This window comes from Armigeres subalbatus, chromosome 1 (assembly GCF_024139115.2).
Source record: "Armigeres subalbatus isolate Guangzhou_Male chromosome 1, GZ_Asu_2, whole genome shotgun sequence".
NCBI classification, from domain to species: Eukaryota; Metazoa; Arthropoda; class Insecta; order Diptera; family Culicidae; genus Armigeres; species Armigeres subalbatus.
Window position 1 is genome coordinate 102,826,277 of NC_085139.1, and position 15,033 is coordinate 102,841,309.

The following is a 15,033-nucleotide window of genomic DNA, read 5'->3' on the forward strand; positions in this document are numbered from 1 at the left end:
TTTGAAATTACAAGACCATTAGTGTTTAAAAGAAACCATCAACTACCCATTTGAAACGATAATTTACAATTCTAATTTCAAGCTCAGTGGGTTGGAAGAGATGTAGCGACCCTAAACGCCATGCAATTATCAAAATCATTTTTCTTCTACATTTAGTAGGTCATGTAAATGTATGGAAAGCACGATTGAACAGGTTGGAACCTGTCCATTTATGTTTATCAAATAGCAATCGATGTTGAATAAATACAACGGATATTTGAGTATAAGCAAAACTTTGCCAAGTATACAGCTGGCCTAGAAAAAGTAGCTGACTCAACGTAGCAGGTTTGTTAAACAATCAATAAAATTGTTTTAATGAAAGAGTACGAATGCTCTCAGAAATAGCAGATTGTCGCATGAGAGTTATTGTAGATAGCATACTTTGACCTAACCTGAAGTATCTTAATTATAACTAAAAGGAGTGATTATCACCGTTCCCGTGTGGGTAACGAGACTCAAAAAGGACCAATTTGTCTGAGGACATAACATGGCGATCCTGCCAGGAGCAGGCTTGAGTTGTGAAAACTTGAAGTGAAGCACTTATAGTAAAGTCCAAAATGAGTGAATAATTATGTTGTGTGAGAAGAACCACGGAACAGTCATCGCACGATTCAGTAATTGATTTTTATGAACCGCCGCTGGTAGAATAAGCGGATACCAGACGGTTGACTGGTCAGTGCTCCGCGCGGATGGGCGCGTGAAATTGTGTTATGAACAAAATAAAAACTGAGTGAGCACAGCAACAAAACCCCGGAGTGCCAAATCAGGAGGAAGAAATTTGTACCAGTGCACACTGGGGATTTTCAAAAGCAAAAGGCTCGAAATTCAATTACTCCAGCTGACGCTGCAAAATTTCCAGAGAGTAGATGTTTCCTGAAGGGAAAAAGTGCGATAAATCGATTGCGCGGGGTTTCGTGCTGGTCAGACCACTTTAAAGTGCCCATTTTGCCCGAATTCCCCTAAAAATCACAACATTTCTACTATGCCTCAAACTGACGCTGATATTTTTTCAATAATTATAAGTTTCCTGTAGGGAAAAAGTGTGATAAATCGATTGCGAGGGGTTTCGTGCTGGTCAGACCACTTTGAAGTGCCCATTTTGCCCTAATTCCCCTGAAATCATAATATTTCTACTGTGCCTCGAACTGACGCTGATATTTTTTCAATAATTACAAGTTTCCTGAAGGGAAAAAGTGTGATAAATCGATTGCGAGGGGTTTCGTGCTGGTCAGACCACTTTGAAGTGCCCATTTTGCCCTAATTCCCCTGAAATCATAATATTTCTACTGTGCCTCGAACTGACGCTGATATTTTTTCAATAATTACAAGTTTCCTGAAGGGAAAAAGTGTGATAAATCGATTGCGAGGGGTTTCGTGCTGGTCAGACCACTTTGAAGTGCCCATTTTGCCCTAATTCCCCTGAAATCATAATATTTCTACTGTGCCTCGAACTGACGCTGATATTTTTTCAATAATTATAAGTTTCCTGAAGGGAAAAAGTGTGATAAATCGATTGCGAGGGGTTTCGTGCTGGTCAGAACACTTCCAAGTGCCCATTTTGCCCTAATTCCGAAATCACAATATTTCTACTATGCCTTGAACTGACGCTGATATTTCTTCAATAAATATATGTTCCATGAAGGGAAAAAGTGCTCTAAATTGATTGCGGGTGGTATCGTGCGGGTCAGATCACTTTGAGGTGCACCTTTTGCCCAATTTCCCCTGGAATCACAATATTTCTGCTACGCCTCAAACTGACGCTGATATTCTTTTAATAATTATAGGTTTCATGAAGGGAAAAAGTGTGATAAATAAATTGCGAGGGGTTTCGTGCTGGTCAGACCACTTCAAAGTGCCCATTTTGCCCAAATTCCCCTAAAAATCACAATATGTTTACACTGCCTCGAACTGACGCTGATATTTTTCAATAATTATAAGTTTCATGAAGGGAAAAAGTGTGATAAATCAATTTCGAAGGGTTTCGTGCTGGTCAGACCACTTTGAAGTGCCCATTTTGCCCCAATTTCCTTGGAATCACAATATTTCTACTATGCCTCGAACTGACGCTGATATTTCTTTAATAATTATAAGTTTCCTGAAGGGAAAAAGTGTGATAAATCGATTGCGAGGGGTTTCGTGCTGGTCAGACTACTTTGAAGTGCCCATTTTGCCGATATTTCCTTCAAAATCGATATTTCTGCTATGCCTCGAACCAACGCTGATATTTCTTTGATAAATATATGTTTTCTGAAGGAAAAAAGTGCGATTATTCGATTGAGTGGGATTTCGTGCTGGTCAGACCACTTTGAAGTGTCCATTTTGCACAATTCTCTTGAAAATCACAATATTTTCCCTTTACCTTGAAGTGACGCTGATATTTTCTCAACAAAAATGTTACGAAATGTTTCGGAAAAGACAATAAAATTCAATGAAGAACATTCTTCAGGAGGTAGAAACATATTGTTCAAACACACTTTGTCTTGTGCGATTCTTTCTTCAAAGGATGCATTTTCCCGGCATATGGAAAAGGAAGATATGAATCCCTTTTATTCAAATGCTTCTAAAGTAATTTTTTTTAACTAGAATCAATGTTAATCAATTTGATTCCTTCTTTCAATTGATGTATTTTCATGGTTTATGACAAGGGAAGATAATAATAAGAAGATATAAGATATATTTGATTCCTTCTTTTAATTCGTGTAGTCGCTTGGTTTAAGGCAAGTCAAGCATTTGCCCAACAGAAGGCAAGAGGGAATATGGTTTTTGCCAGAGTCTATTATATATAGAGTTACGCAAAGAGTGAAGCCAAATCTACCTATTGAACTGTCAAACCGTCTACCTATCGAGCAAAGTAAACAAATGCTTGTTGGTAAGGCGGAAGTATTGTTGTCGCCTAATGATTTTTATGGCGAATTAAAACGCATGAATTGGAATGTGAAACAGTTTCAAAAACTTCAATACACCCTCCCAATAAAGTAGCAACAAGAAACTCACGTGTTTGCACTCTGTGGGTGACTTGGTTATCGAATTAAAAAGCTTTTGCAGTGAACACTCCCGTGAAGTCACTTTAAGGGTTGAACAAAAATGAAAGTTGCAAACACAATAACAAGAAGATTATTCAGAATAAGCGTAAGAAGATCCTCTTTGCGCAACTCTATATAATAGATTCTGGTTTTTGCCATTCTCGTGCAACAAAGTTGTACCGAAATGCTATCATTTCACTCCAATATCGAACTTTTTATAGAAAGCTCAGAGAACAGAGACCCATAATGTTATATACCAATCGACTCAGCTCGACGAACTGAATAAGTGTCTGTTTGTCCGTGTGTATGTGTGTGTGCGTGTAAATTAACATACTAATTCTATACCGATTCTCTTACATCAAGTTACAGAGAATAAAGCGTAGTTGATCACTATTGAATTTCATAACGATTGCGCATTCCAAAAAATCTAAATATTAAAATAGTTATGAAACATAGCAATTAAGTTATAGCATGCCATAAAATGCCTTGAAGTATCAACCCATGCAAGCTCTTCTACTCGATTTAGTACACGACTTTTCTGCCGTCATACGCACATTTGTCACATGTTTGCTTGGATTTCCTATATACATGGGACAGTTAAGCGTATAACGGCAGTATACATGTACAACAATTGAAACGCAAGCTTTGATTGCATGCAAGTTACGACGCATAACACCAGAACGTTTATCCAGCTTTCTGATATAATAAAAAATCTCGCATAAAACGCGCACGCTAATAATACTTTACTTAGTGATTTTAAAATTAATGTCACAAATAATTCAGCATTTCAACGAATTTTCCGATAATGCATTTGATTGTTCGATTGGGTTGTTTAATAATGCACGAGAAAGGCAATCACTGCTAAGTGGATCAATCTGGATTTTTTTTCTTTGAATTCAGTCATTCGCTCGGTTTAAGGCGAGGGGATATATGATCCCTTCTTTGAGGGATGCATTTACCTGGAGGAAGGCAAGAAAGAATATGATTCTTATTTTAAATTCACATTTTCTCGGTTTAAGGCAAGAGGAGATATGATCTCTTTTTCCGAAGAATGCATTTTTACGGCTGACGGTAAGGTAGGATATGAAACATGCATTCCCCCTCTCTGTCATTCCTTACTTTTAAGCATTTATCAGTCTTGTCTTAGAAGAGAACACATGTCTCGAATGAAGACTCAGATTTCCATACATCAGCGTCAGTTCTATGCACAACTGAAATATTGTTATTTCAGAGGAATTGAGGTAAAATGGGCATGTTAAAGTGGACTGACCAGCACGAAATCCCGCGCAATCGATTTATAGTACTTTTTCACAATCGATTTATCACACGTTTTCCCTTCAGGAAACTTATTAATATTGAAGAAATATCAGCGTCAGTTTAAGGCGTAGCAGAAATATTGTGCTTCAAGGGGAATTGGGGCAAAATGGGCACTTCAAAATGGTCTAACCAGCACGAAACCCCTCGCAATTGATTTATCACACTTTTTCCCTTCATGAAACTTATAATTATTGAAAAACTATCAGCGCCAGTTCGAGGCATAGTAGAAATATTGTGATTCCAAGGGAATTGGGCAAAATGGGCACTTTAAAGTGGTCGGACCAGCACGAAACGCCTCGCGATCGATTTATCACACTTTTTCGCTTCAGGAAACTTATAATTATTGAAAAAATATCAGCGTCAGTTCGAGGCACAGTAGAAATATTGTGATGTCAGGGGAATTAGGGCAAAATGGGCACTTCAAAGTGGTCTGACCAGCACGAAACCCCTCGCAATTGATTTATCACACTTTTTCCCTTCAGGAAACTTATAATTATTAAAGAAATATCAGCGTCAATTCGAGGCATAGTAGAAATATTGTGATTCCAAGGAAATTGGGACAAAATGGGCACTTCAAAGTGGTCTGACCAGCACGAAACCCTTCGAAATTGATTTATCACACTTACTCCCTTCATGAAACTTATAATTATTAAAAGAATATCAGCGTCAGTTTGAGGCGGTGTAAACATATTGTGATTTTTAGGGGAATTTGGGCAAAATGGGCACTTCAAAGTGATCTGACCAGCACGAAACCCCTCGCAATTTATTTATCACACTTTTTTCCTTCATGAAACTTATAATTATTGAAAAAATATCAGCGTCAGTTCGAGGCATAGTAAAAATATTGTGATTATTAGGGGAATTAGGGCAAAATGGGCACTTGGAAGTGTTCTGACCAGCACGAAACCCCTCGCAATCGATTTATCACACTTTTTCCCTTTAGGAAACTTGTAATTATTGAAAAAATATCAGCGTCAGTTTGAGGCACAGTAGAAATATTATGATTCCAGGGGAATTAGGGCAAAATGGGCACTTGAAAGTGGTCTGACCAGCACGAAACCCCTCGCATTCAATTTATCACACTTTTTCCCTTCAGGAAACTTATAATTATTTAAAAAATATCAGCGTCAGTTAGAGGCATAGTAGAAATATTGTGATTTCAAGGGAATTTGGGCAAAATGGGCACTTCAAAGTGGTCTGACCAGCACGAAACCCCTCGCATTCAATTTATCACACTTTTTCCCTTCAGGAAACTTATAATTATTGAAAAAATATCAGCGTCAGTTCGAGGCATAGTAAAAATATTGTGATTTTTGGGGGAATTAGGGCAAAATGGGTACTTTAAAATGTTCTGACCAGCACGAAACCCCTCGCATTCGATTTATCACACTTTTTCCCTACAGGAAACTTATAATTATTGAAAAAATATCAGCGTCAGTTCGAGGCATAGTAGAAATGTTGTGATTTTTAGGGGAATTCGGGCAAAATGGGCACTTTAAAGTGGTCTGACCAGCACGAAACCCCGCGCAATCGATTTATCGTACTTTTTCCCTTCAGGAAACATCTACTTTCTGGAAATTTTGCAGCGTCAGCTGGAGTAATTGAATTTCGAGCCTTTGCTTTTGAAAATCCCCAGTGTGCAGTGCACGGAAAGTTGCCTAGACCCCATAGTGCAGAAAAATAATCAGTGGATAGTACAGAGAAAAAATACATTCAAAATAGGATGGTTTTCTTCTGATGAGAACCTAGCCATCATCACCAACAATTCCGCGGATGGACACCAAACTGCGCAATCGTTGGCGCTATGCGGAACGGCCCATCTGGCGGTGATCTACATCGTAGCAAAAGGAGTCATCCAACTACACAAACGGAGCACGGAAAGGCTGGCGGAGCGTGCAGCTCGGCGTGCGACGACGTTACCATAGGACAAGGTGCAAGTCGTAATCGATCAGCAAAGAAAATGTAAGTTTTATTTCTTTGTCAGGTGCATAATTTGTAGATGTTGTTCGTTTTGTTTCACAAATTGTATAACCCCGTTATCATTTAAATTGTTTCTTGAGTGATGAACAAAGTAACATACAGGAGCTTTTGACATATTTAGTGAGAAACAAGGTTAATATAGAAAAAAAACCTTATCGATCATTTTTGGAAAGTACTCTTAAGACTAAGAAGGAGTTTTGTACCGTAACGTATATAAAGGCTCGCGAAAAACAGAACATAACAAGATCTTTTTGCGACTCAATTGGAAGAACAAGATCACACTCCACTACTGAATGTAATATGGATGAAACTGAAAGGCAAAGCATTACAAAGCCTTTCAAATGAGGGGGTCAAACGCAAAGGGGTGTGAGTGACAAAAAGTTGGTTTTCAGAAAGTTGTCAACTCAATTTTGACTAAAATGTCACTTACACCCCTCTGCTTCTAACCCCCTCAAATATAGAAGCTGAAACATGGCCAGAAGTAAAAGAAAATTTAATACGGGAACTCAAACCACAGAAAAACAGTGGATCTGTTATGAAAGAAATAGAAACACTCCTTCAGAAACAAAATAAATCTTTTGACGATGGTGAGGAACTATACAAATGGATAGAAGACGATAGACCATATGCGATAGCATTCTTAAGGAAACACTTACTGGGAGGATTGCGTAATAAAGACATCGCACAGGCGGAAAAATCACAAAGAGATAAGTCTTTCACAGAATTGCTGAGCTGGCTAAAACAAGAATGTGAAGAAGGGGACGCAATTAAGGAAATAAATTCAAGAGCAGAAAAATTGGATATACCAGGCCAAAAATTTTCTCCAACATGCCACGAAAACAATCATATCCGAATATGAACTATGAAAACAGAAACAATTAAAATTGGCACGCAAACCTATTGAAGGTCAGGAAGAATCTCCCCCCATTACTGTTATGGCCTAGGGTTTACTGGACCACAGCCTTGACAGGGAATTTATCCCCTCAAAATTTTATACTGACCCCAAGTCCAATGAGCAGCGACCTTCCGTCCTGGAGGATCGCTTCTTGGTTATTCATTTTTACCCTCTTATTCTTGCGGAAGCAAATAACCTTTTTTGGATTAGTTTGTGAGTTGAGAGACCTCTACCTTCGTAGGCGGAGACTTGCACATCTGGCAGGGCCTCAGACCAGCCTTCTCTGTGAAACTACTGAGTGGGAATACCCCGTGACAGGATACTTACATCCTACCCGTTGGCAATCTTTAGTAAGATACTTATATCTTGGGTCCCAATGGATTCAAGATATAAATATCGTTACCGATGGCACAGTTTCTGAGGTGAAACAAAAAATGTATTCTAATTATTGAAGAAACAGAATAAAAAAACTTTCTTAATAATTGCGAAAGATAAAAATTACTTCATTTTTCTATGATAAAGAATCGAAAGAAAATTTCCCTTTACTGTTGTATTATTGGTGTCTTTGGTCTTTGTCGTTGGTCTTATTTTTAACATAACTTCACGCTTTATGAATTCTCTAGACCTCTTGTGAAGGAAACGAAATGGGTGCTGAAAGCCACAACACCCCAACAGACAAGCAAATTTACAATAGAAAAACAAAAGGACGGATTGCAACGGAACCTCATCAGGGGAGTGATCATGAGCCAAGTAGGATCTAAAACCTAAATCAATTACAGATATAAAGAATTTAAGTAAGTAGAAAATTCAGGATTTTCATATGTTATTCCCATACAACCCACTTGAGAAATATCTCAAGCTCATTGGGTAGGGGAGTCTGCAGCGACCTAAATTCAAGCGAATTAACGAAACCTCAAACCGAAGTTGAAACATGCATTCTTTTCCAGACGTACTTGATGCAATTACAACAAAACTCCATCAGTCATTAACAATATTAGAACAAACAGAAGTTATCCCTAAACCAAATCGGAGGTATTCAGATACTGGCATATGCACAGAAGTTGTATTACCAGAAAGATTTTTTGAACCAATCGAGGACCGTTCGGGTGATTTAGAAAACCATCCATTATATCAACTCAAATAAACGCAGATACAGAGGTAAATCAGGAACAAATAAGACTCATTTCAATCGACAGATACAGAATATCAAGAAAAAATTTTAGAAGCTAGTCAAACTATTGGAGAAAAGTTAAAAAATTCAGCAAATAAATGGAGTTCTCCCAAATAACAGCGTTACAATGCATCCAAGTATTTGATGGTGTTTACAATCAAGTAGATCTTTTCGCGACTCAATTCTAAGAACAAGATCACACTCCACGCCTTTCAAATACAAGAGCTGAAACATGGCCAGAAGTAAAAGCTCATGCGGAAGACTCTCCCCTCTTTACTGCTATGGCGGGTCCCTAGAGTTTTCTGGACCACAGTCCGGAGCCTGGGCTCAAAGGCTGAGTATGTGGCTGTTAGCAGCCCTGACAAAGAATTTATCCCCTCAAAATTTTATTCTGACCCCATGTCCAATGAGCAGCGAGCTTCCGCCCTGGAGGCTCGTTTCTTGGTTATTTATTTTTACCCTCAATTCTTGCGAAAGCAAATAACCTTTTTTGGATTAGTTTGTGAATTGAGAGATCTCCACCTTCGTAGGTCTCAGTCTGCTGACATCTGGCCGGGCCTCAGTCTGCTGAGGCTTTCCGCCATATCTGTGATACTACTGGGAAGGAGTACCCCGTGACAGGGTACTTATATCTTACCCGTTGGCAAACTTTAGTGAGATACTCTTAACTTGGGTCACATTGGATTCAAGATATACATACCGTTGCCAATGGCACGGTTTCTGAGGTGAAACAAAAATTATATTATAATTATTAAAGGAATTGAATAAAAAAACAACACACCGCACCGTGAGAGAGCAAACATAAAGGCGCTTGTAGGAAATATTAACCATGGTGCACTGTAAGAGCTAAGAAGAGAGCTTCTCGGTGGCGAGAAATTTGGTTAGAAGCAGAGTAAAACAAATCCACTCAGAAATAGGATGTCGCGTGACATTAAGACGCAACAAGTAAAAGCACTTGAGGGGTGCAACATTTTCTAGCAAGAGAGAAGAGAGAATTAAGCTTAACTTTTAAAAAAACATGTTTTCAATAAACCACGTTAGGCAGTTCACAAAACAAAGTTAAGCGTTGCGTTTCTGTTTTCTTGCACACCATTCTTCACCATCACATTAGGTTAAGTGGTATCCTAAGCTTTCTCCAAAATAAAGACACATTCGTCAACCTTCATCAAATGAGTTAAGTCGTGTACTTTTAATATCCGAAGTCTGGTAGTTTGCCACAAGTCCAGTAGTTTGCAACATGGCGACAGTAACAGTGTTAGTGCACAGCCTTATGTGCCGACACCTTCCTAAAATAATTTTAAATACTGATGGCAGTAAGATATTGTAAAAACGAGGCCGAATATATTCAATTACTCAACGCAAAGTAATTTAAGCAATCAATATAAATTAAAAATTTTGCATACAGGAATTGTTGGGTTAATTCATTTTTCACCAATTTAAAAGTTATGTGAGATATCGCATACCCTTATCACGGTTTGGCGAAACCATCGAAAACAGCTTAGTCAGATTTACTTAACTGGAGCGCGGTGGATTGACATGTTCAAACGTGCTCACATATTGGACAGTGCACGATATAGCGGTACATAGCCGCGATCGTCATTGATGATGAAGCATTGGCGCATATCTATAGGACACTTAGGAAAGAATTTGTTTGAGTGAGGAGCGCGGAATAATAAGCCATAATGATAGAGACAATAAGAGTCTTCATTGAATCTACACACACGCGTATACAGATGTATTGATCTAAAGGGGCTTGTTGCCCAGTATGAAAAACAGAGAGAACATGATTTTGTTCTTACCAATATAAACTTGAAAGGAAATATTGATATTGGGGTCTGAGTGGTTCGGACAAAGAAGAACCGACCCGAAGGGGTAATGATTCTTTTGGAAAAGGAGAATTTAATTCAAAGCCCAGTTGAAAGAAAGAGAAAAATATTGATTGATTGATTTTGTGAGAGTATACTTAAAATCAAAAAGTTATACAAGGGGTAGCTGTTAATAGCTCGGCGGTTTGGTGCGCTGTTTTACAAAGAACACATGCTGGGTTCGAATACAGAAAGTTGAGTAATGAATCGAAGCTCAAAATTGAGGATATTTACGAAGTTGAAACCACATAGTCTGAATAGAATAAATGTGGGATGAGAGAAATGGTTACGTTATTTAAGGATTCTTGGACCTTTCGTGGGGTCCAAAGTCTGATGCAATTCATGAAATCATTATGAAATTCAGAACTCGGATTGACTATAAATACCGTGCGCTTTTCCAAACTCGGGGTCAGTCCCAAATAAAGTTTAAATTAATTAACTTTTTGAAAAAACATAAGTGAACAGTTAAATAGTCCGTCGCGGTAAAATCAAAAATCGATATTAGAGTCTCAGAATAAGTATCGATAAACAAAAAGTGTTAGTATCTCTGGGAAAGACATTGTCATACGGGAAATAGTGCAAAAGTTTGTAAAAAGGAAAATATTCGAGTTTAATTATAAACTGTGTTAAAAAAAAGTGAAAAGTGTTAATTGTAATAATTATAATGAATAAGTGCTAAAATGTAAAAGAAGTTTATAATTGTACAAACAAGTGATACATAAATAATAAAGTTTTATTCTAACCGTAGTTGAGTGTTTGAACTAGAAAAACTGAAAGACCAGTGCCGCGCCTTAGGCATAGAACGCTTAACACATCGTGGAACGATGATTATTAACATTTGAGCGTGAACAATACATCGTAAAAAAGAAGTTTCGCTTCATCAGAACACAAAACAATGAACGTCTGACGTGTAGTGATCTCAGATAAAGATCGAAGATTGAACTAAGGCTACAACCAGTGATCAAAGTGGGAAGAATTATTAAAAGACGATCTGAGATAAAAAAAAAATTCATCGTTCATTGTTAATCCAGAAAAGCTCCTTCGAAATTCGAAGCTGAGTCGAGTCAGAGTTCAACAGTGACCCGAGTAAGACGGTCCCTTTACCGAGTGCAGTGATGCGTAATGGGTTATTTCCTGGCACAGTAGCAAGTTACACACTTGGTGACAGTGGTTGGTAAGTAACACGGAGTAGATTCGAAATGGTTTGCGTGTTTTGAGGACCCCAATGGCGTGTTGGGAGGACCACCAAGTAAAGTTGAAACGATTTGCGTGTTTTGAGGACCACGTGGCGTGTTGAGAAGACCACCGTACATAGTACATGTACGCTTTCATAATGATTTGTGATGTTTGCCTTATCGATTGGTTGATTAAACCCAACATGGGTTGGTTTGTGAGTATAATCCTAATAAAAAATACTCCGATTGGTTGCTTGAAAATGCAGACGATATATGTCCTATTACAGACTAAGTACCCTGGTGGATGATATTGATCTGGATTTTTGATGATAATCCCGATCTGGATTTTTGCAATCAAAAATACATGTAGAACAGAACAGAAATATAGAATAAAAATATAGAACACAAAGAAAAGTGATAAAAGTTAAAGCACAATTATGTTCCTACGGAGAGAAAACATTCCATGTTGCGTACATCATTAGAATTAGGAACTATTTTCAAATACAATAAATAATCAAACTTTGGTTTCAGGTACGAGCTGTTCACGCCACTTATACTCAGACATCATGCGCGCGTACAAAAAAGGATGAGATTGAGCAACGACTGCTACGCGCAAGTTCACACCCGTCTTCCGTGGGAAGACAGTAACGTGACTTTTTCATAAACATCTAACCGTGGGACCCCGTGATGCTGAGTCGACACCACGACCGTGGGACTGTCATCATTTAGCTAGGGACGAATAGGTTTCTTTATTATTAGAATCGATATAATAAATCAGTTTAGTTCTAACCATCATATAATTCGTTTCGGCTTTATTATTTTTTGAAGACAGGTCTTCCGTTAACTGGCGCCCGAATAGGGACCCGTAGTCGCGAGTGGGAAGAGTATAAGTTCAAGTGTCGGTGAAAAATCTTCAAAAAGTGTTTGCTGCAAAAGTCTTCATAAAAAAGTAGTGATCAGTGAAAATCTTTAAGTGAGTTTATTCCAATTAGCTCCGCCAACGGTTCAAAGAGCCGTACTGTGATCTGAAAATAGTCAACGGTAGAAAGAGCCGTGCTGCAAATCAAGGTGATCAGTGAATAGTGAAAATCTTTAAGTGAGTTAATTACAAATAACTCCGCCAACGGTCCAAAGAGCCGTACTGTGAATTGATCAAATTCTCTGGTTCAAAGAGCCAGCATCGACACCAGCAAAGCGAAACGTGAGACACCGAGGATTCACCTCAATCGGCATTAGGGTCCTTAGTAGCTTCTGGCAAAAGGGATCACCCCAAAGTGCCTGCTCCCGTTTCCCCCACCGAAGACGAAGGTCCACGAACTGGAACCAGCAGCGATGCACCTGCTAAATTTAATGTAAGTACCCCGATTTCTTTACTTTTTTAAAAAAATTCTAAAGTGATTAAGCAATCAGTAATTTTGAAATCAAAAGTTTATAAAATAATAAAGTGACCAGTGATTTTGAATAATTTAACTTATTTTCATAAAGTTGTAAAGTTATTAAACGATCAGTAGTTTTGATTTATTTAACCTGGAGATAATTTCAAGGAAAAAATCTAGGTTCGACATTTATTTTGGCAAAATAATGGCTCTCAGTAGCACATCTCCAATGACTCCTGAAGAATTTATAAATTTCGGAAAAATCCCTGATCTGGTAAGGGATATCAGACCATTTTATGGTGATCCGACAAAATTAGTTGACTGGATTTCAGATGTGGAATCCATTCTTCGTGCATATAGAGATAAAGGAGCAACTGCAGCTCAGCTAAGTGTATTAGAGAGAACTATTCGAAGAAAGGTCGATGGTGAGGCGGCCAATATTCTTAATGCGAATAATGTTCTCACATCCTGGTCGGAAATAAAGGATACTTTAATCCTATATTACAAAGACCAAAGGGACATTAAGACCCTTGACTTTCAATTAACTTCTATTCTTCTAACTTCTACTACAGTCGAGTGAATGAGTTACTTTCCTTGATAATAGCACAAATTCAAACAGATAATAAAATGAAACTAAATGCAGCTGCTCATATCACATACTTCCGGGAGAAGTCAATCGACTCCTTTATCCGTGGATTAGAAAAGCCTTTGAGTATACTACTCAAAAGCAGTAATCCAAGCACTTTAAGTCAAGCTTATAATTTTTGCCTAGAGTATCACAATATGGATATTCGATCGGTACCGTATAAAAATGAATTCGGTGGACAACCAGTCCCGAAACCCCGCGATCCACCCATATTGCCTCCCAGAATGTACACGACTCAACCAAAATATTACATACAGAGCACACGTTAAGAACGTCTCATCTTTCAGTAAACGAAAAGGAACAGCTTTTAAGTGTGTTGAACCGACACAAAGAGGCATTCCATGAACCTGACTCCACGCTCACGTGTAGCACAGTAGTCGAATGCTGTATAAATACGGTTGACGATACCCCCATCCATCAGAAAATATACCCATACCCCGCTGCTTACGCGACAGAAGTAAATAAACAAATTGATAAACTTCTCCATGATGGAATAATAAGGCCATCGCGGTCAGCGTGGACATCTCCAGTTTGGATAGTCCCGAAGAAATCTGATGCTTCTGGAGAAAAAAAGTTTCGTATGGTAATTGATTACCGGAAACTTAACGAGAAAACCATTTCAGATAGGTACCCGATGCCAGAAATCAATTATGTAATTGATCAGCTGAAGGGTCAGAAATATTTCATCACCCTCGATCTAGCCGCTGGTTTTCACCAGATAAAGATGAAGGAGAGTGATATTAATAAAACTGCATTTTCTATCAACAATGGCAAATATGAGTTCACTCGTATGCCGTTTGGTTTGAAAAATGCTCCCGCAATATTTCAAAGAGCAATCGATGACGTATTGCGAAATCACATTGGCAAAATATGTTACGTCTACATTGATGACGTTATCATATTTGGAAAGACGATAGAAGAAGTACTTCAGAATCTTGAAATAATTTTAACAGCCCTAAATAATGCAAATTTAAAAATTCAGCTGGACAAATCTGAATTTTTACATAAGAAGATTGAATTTTTGGGTTACATTATCACATCCAATGGATTGATGCCCAACCAAAAGAAAATTGATGCTATCGAACGGTTTCCTGAACCTAAAACTATTAAGGATCTGAGATCATTCCTAGGAATGATATGATACTATAGAAGGTTCGTAAAAGACTTCGCGAAAATCGCAAAACCTCTTACAAACCTTTTGAGAGGGGAAGGGTACCACTAGAAGAAAAAACTTGAGTTAACTGAATGCGAACATAATTGCTTCATGAAAATGAAAAGCTTTCTGTCCTCTTCGGATATTCTAATATATCCAGACCAAGATTTTTTTTATGTACAGGTTATCCGACTTCGTCAGTAGATGGGAATAACCAGCGCGGGGGGAAACATAAATTTTCAGTGCAAAACGTAAACAAACGAGCATAAATTCCATACAAAAATCCAAGATGGCTGAGTTGGGGAAATTGACAAGTCGGATAACCTGTACATAAAAAATCTTGATCCAGACTACAGCAAACCATTTATTTTGACAACTGACGCGTCTGATTAT